Consider the following 13,036-nt stretch of genomic DNA (forward strand, 5'->3'; position numbering starts at 1 on the left):
ATCACGAAGCAGCTAAGCCTGCTTAATTTCTTTTGGTTTGTGGGTTTATTGAATTTGAGGCTTTAAGAATCCTGTTACTGGTTGGTGAGTGTCAGTTTCTAGTTTTTCTCTGTTATTGGCTTCCTTTGAAATATCTCCTGAGCTCTTATGTCTCTACTTCAATTTGATTTTTTTTTTTTCCTGAGAAGGGTGCAGGTCTGAAGTTGGTACGTGTATATTACTGCCTTCACTCTCCACAGGCAGCCAGCGCCAATATTATTTAGGTTCTCAGGGGCATAGATTAAAACAGACCTAGTGAGCCTTTATTTCTATTCCTGTAAGTAATGTAAATGATCGTAAGTGAATTAGATAATGGGCCAGACCATGTGAAATTGCATTCTTGAGCTACATAGGCAGCAGTGCTCATGTATATATTATCTTGCAGCCTCATTATCAAAAATTTAAGATCAGGGTTAAGCAAAATGCCTAGATTCCTGAGGCCAGAGTCAAAATTTAAACCCAGAAATGAGATGCAGAAATCAGGAGTTGAAATTCCTAAAAAGCGTGAACTAACCTCTTCAGATGCACCGCTGAGAAGAGGACAGGACGGAGGTACTTGAGCAAAGCAGCGCTTCTAGAGAACTTCATCAACTGTCGCCCATGCTGTACCTGTTTAGGGGAAAGCAGAATAATACAGTCTCAGAAGTGTCTTTTTCTGGAAGTTTTTGCTGGTAGAAAACTCAACAGAGTGTAAAATTACTGATTTGAAGGAGATCTGAGCTGAGGAACCTTATGTTAGCATAAGGGATTAATATACATCTTTAAGAGTATCTCACAAGACAAGTTGGGCCTGTTTATGGAAGCGAGGACACAGGAAGCGTTATGGAGGAAGGAAACTTTCTTTTCTAATGAGCCAGCTTCTACACCTTCTTTGACAAGCCACTTTTGGCCATGATTTGTGACTCTATTTAGCAATTAAACAGTTGTACATGTTTATTCATTCTCTTCTTTAATTTAACAGAAAGTTCTACAACAAGTATAACTGTACTGCCATAGGGAAAAATCGGAGAACTACAAGGTGCTTCCCGCAGTAGATACAGTAATCAGCATAGCCACAGGCAGCTGTATTTGTGTACAGGTTCTTTAAGAAACGCCACCTAATTTTAGGAGCATTTATACTTAAAACAGTGAGAGTCAGATCTCACGCCTACAACTGCTGCTACACGGTCAGGAAGCGGGCCCTTGCCTTTAAAGCGTCACTGAACAGCTGGCTGTTCGGGGCGTTATTTTGTCTTCTTGTGCGCCGTCCATTAGGAACTGTCTCTGGAGAGAGGACAGTAAACCAGGAGGACCGGCCTGATCCGTTCTAACAAACCCGATATTCCTAAATCATGCTTTGTAGGCCCCAGATTAACTTACCTCATGGTTTCCCCTTTGTGTCTAGAAAGATTTATTGTTTTTATTCAACCTGAAAATCCATGGCATTAGATATATTAGGATACCCACAGGTGGTTCTTTTGTCATCCTATCACTGCAGTGGGAAGATAGCAAAATAAATCAATAAAAACAATGTCTTGGTTGATGCGTGGGGAAACCAATTTGTGGTTGAATATACAGCTCTGCAACAGACTGCCTTGTGTGCAGACAGCACGCGGCATCATGGCTGCCACTCACTGGCGATCTCAGATATGCTTTCTGTTTTCTTAAAGCAGCTTTTCCCCATCACTACGGTTTCTATCTAATTCTGTGTCCCTTTTAAAGTAACAGTTTCTTGTCATTTTTCTGATATATGCTGGACTGAGGGTTATTTTTCCACAAGTCATGGTTTTTTTTTCATTTGAACACAACATTTGCAAAAAAGGTCTAACATAAAGGTGGTTTTCAGTTACCACTATCCGATGCGCTGCATTTGTTCTCAAAGACCATACGCAGCTCATGCCAGCGCTGCCTTCTGCTATGCCTCCATTTTACTCCCTGTTGAGATTGAAGGTGAGGAGCTGCAGTCTATTTAGGTGATCATGGTTGTTGCAACAGAAAACCACAGCTATTTTCCAGTGTGAAATTTATTAGAATCGATGTATTTCCTTCTGGTTATAACAGAAAAAAAGTATGCGTATTCAGAGTCTTTAGTTATCCTCCCAGGTCTGCGAGGGGAAGCAGGGTGTGTATGGAGGAGAAAAGCAGTTGATCACTAAATCCATTCATTTGTGCTGCGTGAAGAACCCAGAATGGAGGCTGCTGGAGTGAAGTGAAGTGTAAGAGAACTAAGCCACAATTTACCCGATAGCAGCATTCCCCACACTCTTTTTCGTTAGGAACATGATGGACATTACCAGGCACAGCCACAGTCACCCAGCTCCTGCAAAAGCAGCAGCATCTGTAGGGATCTAGCAATCTCTGCACCCGCAGACGAAGGGAACTTTGTCCTACTCCTGCTAAGTCAATGATGATTTCGTAGCATCAGCCATTGAAGGACATCCGCCTTGGTTTCTTGGTGTCGTATTAAGGGAAGACCGGCATTGTTTGTCCTGCAGATGTGGCTGATAAATTTCTGCTCTTACTTTGAATACAGAATGCAAGTGCACATCCAAAAAGTGAAATATATAAACAGCAAACAAAGACTGTTTCCTACAGGCTGCTATGCCTACTCTATGGAATATTTTTCACCTTGGCAATCAAATATAGGAGATATTCAGTGGAGGTAATTATGCATTAAAAATGGTCATCTTGTTTTCCAGGGGCTCAGGTTTAAAATCCCCCTGCTGCGCAGCCAGGTGCCATTTTGTGTTCCTGTTACAAAAGCGATACTCCGCGTCTCACCGTCAGGGATAGCATTTGTTAATTGTTTCCAAAATAACCTAGAGTGAGTAAACATTTAGCTAAACAGCTAAAACATGCATAAGGTGCCCTATACAATTTTCAACACTATCAGCTGCAGCTGCAGCTACAAGATGCTCATGTAGCAAGAACAGTCATGCCAGATGTTAGGTATGAACCCACTTGTTTCTACTGTACTTCACCAGCGGGCTTTCACTGCAGAGAGCGAGCAGCAACACTCTGACCTAGCATAAACACCATCCAGAGCTGCTTCACCATCACTTCCTTTATTTTTTGGCAACTGAACACCTAAATTACATGTGCTACGCAGCACTTTGATAAAGTCAATGTCAGGCATAATTAGCAAAGCAAGGAAAAAGTAGGGCTATTTTCACCCTGTGACGGTTGTGTAGAGATCCTGCTGAGGCAGTAAAAGCCTCTCCATGTCCTGGCAAACCTGAGCCCCTTCCACGACCAGGGCCTTCGTGCTTTCTTTGCATCAGACACGAATGATCAAGAAGACATATGGTGGGACTGGGAGCCAGGACTTGGTTATTTATGAGAAGGTGACGGGGTCAGTGCAGTTGCTACTGTAAAGCAAGCAAAAGACTTTTTAACATTCAGAGTTTGCTGCAGTAAGAAAGCGCATAGCGTTTTTAATTATCAAAACTGCTGATTTTGAGTTTCCTTTGCTGTTTTATGTCCCCGGTAGAGTCAGATTTTTTTGTTTTTGGTTCAAAAACTGGACAGCAGAGGGTGCCAAATCCCCAAGAGGGAGAGCACCCAGGCCTGCTGAGCCTCTCATGCATCACCTTAATTCCCCGGTGTTGATAGCTCTACTCCAGCACGAGTGGTCAGGCCACAGCGAGACACTTCAGAGCTCCATCTGCGCTGAGAGCTGCAGTCGAGGGTATTATCTCATTTGGTTGTGTCAGCACTTCCATTACAGTTTATAACCTCTTACTTTGTGGATCAATCTAGGCTATTGCAAGCCAAGTTATTTTCCCTCTGATGTGCAATTGGCACTCAATGTTATCTCAGGAATCTGAAGCCATGCTTTGTTATCAGGATGTTGCAGAGACGACTCGCTAAATTAAAAGCAAGTACTTGATCTTGCAGAGCTGAGCATAAGCCCTCCCCCACCTTTAACATGCGGTGCAAATATGACACTGCCATCGAGGAACTAAATCTGTTTAACTTATATCATTTGTACACGGTGTTTTACTTTGGACAAAGAAACACGAGGTTAAAATATCAACAGCTCTGAAATCCCATTATCATCCTACAGTGAGTTATGAAATGAGGCAGTATTATATCAGCCGGCATTTCTTCCTGTTCTAATAAAAAGATACACATTCTGCCGTTTCTGCAAACACTACTCATGGGAATGAGTCGGAAGTTGGTCCTCGAGTGGTAACTAGTTTCCATAACTTCTAAAGCAGCCTACAAATTATTCCGATTGTATATAGGAGCCACATCCTGAAGCCTTTCTTGCATGCAGAGGCTTAGTCTTCGCCCGAGTCAAAATGGCAGCACTCGGTCCAAAGCGCATTTGCGTCTCTTGTGGGGGGGCGCCTGCTCCTGTCGGGAGGACAAGCGTGCTCAGCCCGCCCGCTCTGCTCTTCGCCTACCTGACACACGTACTCACTGTCCCCTTAGTTCTGCGCAGGAATGGAATCCGTCATTCCTAATTGAAAATTTTGCAGATAACAAGTGATAATTCGCAAACAGTTACTCACTTTGAATGAGTTATACAGGCTTCTGTTTACTTCCTCTAGCTATTTGTCAGTTTTATCAGTCACTTATCAACAGGAGCCCAAAACAGGCCACATTTTACCCATTCATCATCCACTCCTGTCTCTGGGACATGCTCAATATATATTGCACATGCCATAGCACTGGTGAGACAGTTTATAATATAACACTGCCGGCAAAACTAAGCATAAAATAGTTGTTTTTTTTCGACAACAACAATAAGTAGGATGCCTCATAACAGGAGTAAAATTTTGAGGCGGTCCCAACTCTAAGGTCTAATAAATTAAGTTACTTCAAAGTGTCGGTAAGCAGGACAGTAGGCGTTGTGACAAGCGTGGCTCTTAAGGCCGGGCTTCAGCCAGGAATACCCGAAAGCCCTGCGCAGTACTTTGGGGAGGATGTTTTCTGAACCGGGGAAAGCACGAAGGGCCTGTGAGGCGGCTCTGCCGGCCGGGGAGGAGGCACAGCCAGATGGTCCTGTTTCAGCCCTTCCGATGGCTGGATGCAAACGTTAAGGGGTAGGTGGCTTCAGGAAGCGAAGAGGGCCGATGAGGCCGCAGGGGAGGCCGGCAGGCGGGGTGGGAAGACGACACCGCACGGGCCCGGCGAGAGCCCGCTGCGTCCTCGCCCGAAAGCCGCCGGGTCTGAGGGGGAACCGGCGAGAAGACGCGACCCAGCCCGTCCCAGCAGCGCTGAGGGAAGCAGACGCTGGCGGCCAGGGCCCGACGTCCCTCGGAGCGCAGGCAAGTAGCACGTGGGAAACGGCGCTTGCTTTGCGTGGGACCTGACCGTTCCCCAGGCGCGTTGGTCACAAAACCGAGCTGCAATTTTTCACGGCGCGGGGAGGGCGACGCTCCCAGCTGCTGGCCGCTCCCAGCTCGCCCGGCTGTACTCCCATCACCCCGTTAGAGACAAACTTGGTAACTTTTGACACCTCAGTTAAAAACCGCCAACCGCGTCCCACCCGCACCGCTACGCCCGCGGTCGCCCTCCGCCCCAGGGGAGCGTTTCGCCTGAAACGTGGCGTTTACCCTACCTGCTCGGCTCGAGCGACCGCTCTTCCTTGCGGACGCGCCCTCCGGGTGCCCGTCGGCCTCTCACAGCCCCCGCGCCGCGAGGCTCGAGCGGCCCAAAGCGGCCAGAGGCGCTGCGGGTCGCCAGCGGGGAGCCCGCGGGGCCTGAGAGAGCCACCGGCGGCTGCCCGGAACGTTCCGGAAGGCGCCGGGGCGCTGCGCTGCGGCGGGGACGCCCTCAGCCCCCCCGGACACCCTCAGCCCTGCTGGGACACCCTCAGCCCCACCGGGACACTCTCAGCCCCCCCCCAGGACACCCTCAGCCCCACCGGATGCCCTCAGCGCCCCCCCGGACACCCTCAGACCCCCCCAGGACACTCTCAGCCACCCCGGACACCCTCACCCCCGCCCCCGACACCCTCAGCCCCCCCCAGGACACCCTCAGCCCCACCGGATGCCCTCAGCGCCCCCCCGGACACCCTCAGACCCCCCCCGGATGCCCTCAGACCCCCCGGATGCCCTCAGCCCTGCCAGGATGCCCTCAGCCCCCCCTGAACACCCTCAGCCCCACCGGACACCCTCAGCCCCCCCAGGACACCCTCAGACCTGCTGGGACACCCTCAGCCCCACCGGGACACGCTCAGCCCCCCCAGGACACCCTCAGACCTGCTGGGACACTCTCAGCCACCCCGGACACCCTCAGCCCCACCGGGACACCCTCAGCCCCCCCCCAGGACACCCTCAGCCCCACCGGATGCCCTCAGCGCCCCCCCGGACACCCTCATCCCCCCCCAGGACACTCTCAGCCCCCCCGGACACCCTCACCCCCGCCCCCGACACCCTCAGCCCCCCCCCAGGACACCCTCAGCCCCACCGGATGCCCTCAGCGCCCCTAGGACACCCTCAGACCCCCCCCGGATGCCCTCAGACCCCCCGGATGCCCTCAGCCCTGCCAGGATGCCCTCAGCCCCCCCTGAACACCCTCAGCCCCACCGGACACCCTCAGCCCCCCCAGGACACCCTCAGACCTGCTGGGACACCCTCAGCCCCACCGGGACACGCTCAGCCCCCCCCCCCCCCCCCAGGACACCCTCAGCCCCACCGGATGCCCTCAGCCCCCCCCCCCCCGGATGCCCTCAGACCCCCCCAGGACACTCTCAGCCACCCCGGACACCCTCACCTCCCCCAGGACACTCAGCCCCCCTGGACACCCTCACCCCCCCCCCAGGACACCCTCAGCCCCACCGGATGCCCTCAGCACCCCTAGGACACCCTCATCCCCCCCCCCCAGCACACCCTCAGACCCCCCCCCGGACGCCCTCAGCCCCACCAGGACACCCTCATCCCCCCCCCCCCCCCGGACACCCTCAGACCCCCCAGGACACGCTCAGCCCCGCCAGGACGCCCTCTCTTCTTCATCCTCTCTGTCTCGTACTTAAACCGAAGCGTTTTCCTCTCAGCCCTCCTCCTTTGCCCTGGTGCCCGCTGCCGCCCGCTGCCCCCAGGGCCGGGCTAGGCCAGTCTAGCTCGGCAACGCGGGACAGACCCTTCTGCAACAGCCTTGATAAAACCCCAATTACTGGGCTCCTTAACAAAAGAGCGCTTTAGAAAAGCGAGGGGAGAGCGTGACCAGCGCTACCTCTGCCAAACCACGAGTAGCTCACCGTTAAAAGACAAAACTCTTACCCGTGCCCAGAAGGAGGGCGCTGGGCTCAGCACGCAAACCTGAGTAAAAACGTCCAAAAAAAGAAGTGTTGTCGCTCTGTGACCTTTTAAGCAAAGCTTGAAGGGAAGGGGCAGAGTTTGAAGATCTCTTAAAAACACCCCAACCTTCTCTGCTAGCGGTTTTCAAGGAAAGTGCAACGCTCTTGTAAACAGTTCAGAGCAGATGCACTACGGCAGGAAAACATCTTTCCTTGGAAAAAATGCCAAAAATACGCAAAAAAAAAGTTATTATTTTTGATTTCTCACAAGTCCTCCAAGTTAAATATTTGCTGATGTAACAAAACGTTCATTTAGTTTTTCCTAAGACGCTCCTTCCGGTGGCTTGGGGAGGACAGGTCTGCGGATTGCTCCTGAGCGTCGTCACCTTCTTCTCAAGGGAAAACCGACGCTATTTTTTTAATCCAAGGCTCCATCCATATGACCTTTTTTTGAATGGGCAAAAACCCCAGACTCTTCATGTTCTAAGTACAGCCGGGTCAGAGACTGTTCGCATCCGTGTACCCAGACAAGAAAGCTTACAAACGAGTTAACAACGTCTTCAAATTTAGGTTGAGTCCTTCAAAAATCAGGCAGCGATAGCGCAGAAGCTGTCCAGCTGCGCACCCTCACCCCGTCTTTCACAGAGAGCCCCACAGCGAATTACGAAGGGGGGTGGCTGGTGCATCTCCCTCGGGTACCCGGCTCCTGGGAGTACTGTTTTGGCTAGCCGGAACCTCTTGAAACCGATACCCTGCAGGAAATTGCCTAAAGGAACGGGGAACAACATTAAAAACCATGCAGGCTAGTTAACGTGGACGTGCGGTAACTGAGTCTTATCTCACTGGCGATACTAGTTAAACTCCGCAGCGTAGATGAGCCCTTTGGAGCACTTAATACCTTAAGAGAATCTATCGCTCTTTACTGATTTATTTTATAATGGCTCATTTACATGCGCTAAGAAATTGTGTTTCTATGCTAGCAGAAAGGCACAGATTGCCTCTTTGCATTCATACAGGTTTTCAATTTTAGACAAGATCTTTAAAAAATTGACAGTATTATGAAGTTCAGAAAAGCTTTTCAGACTCACTTAGGTTTCTGAAATCTATTATGTTTATTTTTTTCTTCTTATTCCGAAGGCTGTATTGTTGGCCTCATGGTACTAGCGAATCCTGTCGTATACGCTGAGCAATAAGAAAAATAGAGCGCTAATGTTTTAAAGTCTCTATAACATTTCTCAAATTGACTGTAAAATGTGGCATTTATACAATACATGGTTGTTTGGCAGGATATAAAATCGTGTTGGTTCTCATTTGGCTGATTTGCATAAGTTGTTCATGGCATCATTTGTAAATATTATGCCCATCCCAAGCTGCCGCTGATACAAGAATAAAATTGCTTTTACCAGAGTGTATTGTGCTATAGAGGAGAGGAAAACCTTCCCGTAAAAAGGGTGAAGCTATACAAAATGAGTTAGAATTTTATACTGCACTAATCTCAGGAAATCACTTTTGATGGCTGTTAAAGGATATATATGTAAAAATGAAAAAGAATTTGTTTCCTTCCACTTTGCAAATTGGTTCTATGAGTGCTGGACGAGCCGAGGAGCAACGGCTCTCCCTGAAGAGCTGTTTGCTCTGAGCTAGCTGTCTGCCAGCACCCATAATGTCCCTTCGCCTGTGCAACAGAGAAGGCAGGCTGGGCTGAGAAAGGCTTTTCTGACACCCCAAGCTCACTGCTGATGAAGAGACAGCCGGCAATTCTGTCGCATGCAGACAGATTACTATTCAGTTTGCTCACTGACCTATGTTGATTCTTCAGTACTAACAAAACCAAAACACAGTTACAAATCTATCTCACTCAAAGAGACTCTGAATACAGAGGAAAAGCTCATTTACCCAGCAAGGATGGACAACTTCCATGTAGTCATTTTAGAGTGTGCTTTAATATTCATGACTGCCCTAGAAGGTGGCAACTTTGGATCATGCTAGAGAGTTCACCAACCTGTCCTTGCTTAGGAGAGACCCGTCAAGGGATGCTATGTTTATTGGGCAAAAGGCTGTGATGAACATGATGCTATCCATCTTTAGAGGCTCTGACAGGTTACCAAATAATAGGACCAACATCCGGAAGGAACACTTCTTTGTTCCCCTTCACAGTCAGGAACATCCCATTGTGCCTACTTCCATGACCTCCCTGCTTAAAAAGCTCAAATGAGGATTTTTGTCTCTATGGCTAGAGTATTCAGTGGGGAAGGAAGAGGAACATAAGACAAAGAGTGTAACTGTGTCCAGCCGTTTCTTAGGGGGCTTCGAACTCACTGTATTAGCAACTATGCCAAGATCCTTGCATTATTTTTTACAGAAGTAGTTGAACTGGCAGTTACAAACTTTTAGGAAATACACCAGGCACTGAGAGATGCTACTCTCTCTAGATGTTAAGGCAACGCTTTAAGAAGGTATCATTTTAACTTGGTCTGGAGCAGAGCTCTGAAGTTACTAGTGTGCTACCGTGCAGGGAGAGTAACCTACTACCCAGCTCCACTAAACTTGACAGCTGGCTTACCTAAAGCATTTGTCTCCTCCACGAGGAGTGTAACAGGCGCAAATATTGCAAAAAAGATGATGTGACTTCTTAAATCAGCGGAATTTAATGACTGGATCCGGACAGTGCTTTTCCCCCCTCACCTTGCATTTTTCTGCTTCTTAAACTTAGGAGGCTACAAATGAATGCCTTTTTTCAATCAAACTTTAGGATAAAATGTATAAGCCAGCGTTCAAGGTAAAGGAGTCCCCAGAGGAAGCAGTGAGCATTATTTCCTGTGGTGAGTCTGTGCCTCCTGGTTGAATTTGGGAAAAGAGGCAGCAAAGAAAATTAGGATTTCATGCTTTCATCATGAAAGATGGAAAAAAAGGGTAGGTGACTAATTACCTTTTTAAGGTAAACATGTTCTACTCATTTAGTATATGGTTGTCAGTCATAATCTAACTTACAATAATATTTTTAAAGTATGGTGTTAGCAATTGAGTAGATGCAACAAAAGTGAAGTAATATCACTTGTATTCCTTATATCTCAATCATAACAAGACTAAAACACGATATCAAGCTATTACAAACAGAGTCTGACCAAAGGAAGATCAGAAATACCTCTAGGAATATAATCCTGGATGTGCATTTCTTATTTGGTGCAAACCAAGATAAACTCAGTTAATGACTTTATACTGCTGAGTGGAGTTCCAGAGCCACTAATTTTTGAAAGCAGATCAGACTATCCGGGCTGCAGCACTGCCTTTGGCGATATCTGGGCTATAAAGCTTGGAAGCATGGAAAACTCTTCTCTTTTAAAAAATCTTCCAAATCAATCCTAATCAATAGTGCTACATTTGAACGTAGAATGTACAATTAACCTCTCAACATAGTTCTCAGAGCTTGGCAGAGGGGATTTTTAGATTACTCTACACAATTTGTTCGTTCTTGCTGCCATAACTAGCAAAGCCTTTCATTAAAAACTGTGGAAAATACGTGTTTTGGGCAGGGACAGTATGAAAGGATCAGGAAAGATAAAGCTTTGTATTTCACAGTTTGCAAATACCTTTGAAATAGCTATGCATTTACCCACTGTAATACAGTCTGCACTGCAGCAAGGCAGAAAAATGTTTCCTGCTTCACAAATGCTTGAGATTTGGGAATATTTTTCCTCAATCTGCTTTAGGAACAATGCAAATGCTTCCAAAATAGTCTATGCAAAATAAGCTTACAAAAGGCCAGTGGCTCTCCAGCAGTCGTAACATTATTACAACGTATATTCTGAGTACAACGAATCCGGATTCAAGTTCCTAGTCTGCTGGACTTGAAGAGGAAGTTGAACATGAGCAACCAGTTGCTGGTATTTAAGGTGAAAGTCTCAGCAGGTGGATCCAACCCTCTAGTTTCAATCAGAACCGGATCCAACAAATTATTCTTCAAAGCCTGTACATTCCCATACACAGTTTGTTTTGATCAGTCCACAATCTTAATGAAAAAGCAGGGCATAAAAAGCCCTCTGAACAACTTTTCTCTGGCTTATACAAATAAATGTACTTCATGATCCCTACTTAATTAGTGCTAAATATATATACTAGCACTGGGTCCAGAAAAATCCAGCAAACAGAATTTTTTTCAAAAAGTGAATACTTCTTAGCATTTGGCATGTCCAGAACCTAAGCCAGCCGAGGGAAGAAGCCAGCTAGAGAATCACACATCTCTTAAGCAACTTAGCGTGGCTATTAGTAAAACCAAGCAATAGAAAGTAGCTCAAAAAGACATGAAAGGCTACACAGAGTGCAAAACAACAGTGATACACAATAGCTCTGATCCCAAACACGGTATTTTCCAAAGGACGTTTGCTGCGTGCTGGCGCTAGCTCTGCAGATAATTTCTCCTTCACAGTTTGAGGATCAATGATGGAGTTAGTCCTTCACGAGGCTTGGGAAGAACATGCAGTTGTGGAAAGGAAAACAGCCAGGACACAGGTAGTCCTCCAGCTTAGACGGCTGCAGCTTCTAGGAGAGCTCTGCCACTTGTCCTAAGGCCTCTGGAAAGAAAGTCCCTAAAGTAAGAATCAGCCACTGATGGCAAAGCCCACGGATGTAGTTACAGGGTCTGAGCTTACTGTGCTTTTATTAATGGCCACAGTGACAGGCCATGATTCTTCACAGGATCTGGCTGGACACATAGCAAGATAGAGGAATTAGTAAAACTGAAGCTGTTGGTAACCTGGACTAGCTGAGAGCACATAGGATCTATCTACTAAAGGATTCAATGCAACAGAAATGAAGGGCCAACTACGGAAGAAAAGTGAGAAAAAGCAGAACATGTCTGGAGCTGGAGCTCACGGTGCTCACTAGGTATTGCAACGTCACGTGGAGACGCTGTGCAAAATGAAAACACTACTATCCACCCGGTTCCTCCCTAGCAAAACTTAGTCTAAATAGGCAGCTCAGAACAGATCCAGTCCCAGAGACAAAGTGCCAGCTTTGCCTGGGGCTGCCATTCTTCTTAAGTGATCGTGACATGAAAAACAAGGCTGACTAGGTGGGATCGGGTGAGATGATCTTGGCTCCAGCACAGAACCACAATCTTCTTCTTCTGAAACAGATTTGAAGACTCTTGAGGCATTCATAAGGAACAGATGTGGACCTTTTATTTGACTAAAACCTCCCTCAGCAGCAAGGCTTAGGTAAAAAGGCAGCAGCTGGAAAGCAATAGATGGGATTAGCAGCAGGAGGCAGATAAACATAAATTGCACCTTCCGAAAGACAGCGTCGCACATGTGTTAATCCCCTTCCTGTACATACATCCAGACGCAGCCGAGATTATCATGCTAAGCAAGGAAAACTGGAAAATACGATGGCAAAAGAGGCCTCGTCTAAGAATACATTAGAGGCTCTAACAAGATTTTTAACTACCCGCTCACTTTAATTTCATTCTCTCCAAACATAGGTTGGGATCTGGTCATTTAAACGCTACTGGCCAGAACAGAGCCCTAAACGAAGGAAGGAGAAGACAGCACAGCATCACAAGCTGCTTTCCCATCTTAAGTCAGCTGCAGACAGTGCCCGTCCGTAGCGTTCTTTGGTGCTCGCGAGCCTCTGGGTTGACTGGAGGACCAGGTAAACCGGTGAGCTGTGCTGTGGATGAAAGGAGAGGGATTAATCCTTTGCGCACGCTTAAGACTCCCCTGCAGGTCGGTCCTAACAGAGCGGAGAACAGGGCGGCTCACAGCCCTGGGC

At 47.7% G+C, this 13,036-nt stretch overlaps 1 long non-coding RNA gene across 1 annotated transcript in view; it reads right to left on the reverse strand.

Annotated features, from left to right (window-relative positions):
• Window positions 1-7,346: 7,346 nt before the first annotated feature.
• LOC104147018 (uncharacterized) overlaps window positions 7,347-13,036 on the reverse strand; it is a 73,665-nt gene continuing 67,975 nt past the window's right edge. Inside the window, exon 8 of the long non-coding RNA XR_011134439.1 lies at window positions 7,347-8,033. This is a non-coding gene — a long non-coding RNA (uncharacterized lncRNA). The remainder of the gene's footprint in view (window positions 8,034-13,036) is intronic.

Source organism: Struthio camelus, chromosome 14 (genome assembly GCF_040807025.1).
Source record: "Struthio camelus isolate bStrCam1 chromosome 14, bStrCam1.hap1, whole genome shotgun sequence".
Lineage (NCBI taxonomy): Eukaryota > Metazoa > Chordata > Aves > Struthioniformes > Struthionidae > Struthio > Struthio camelus.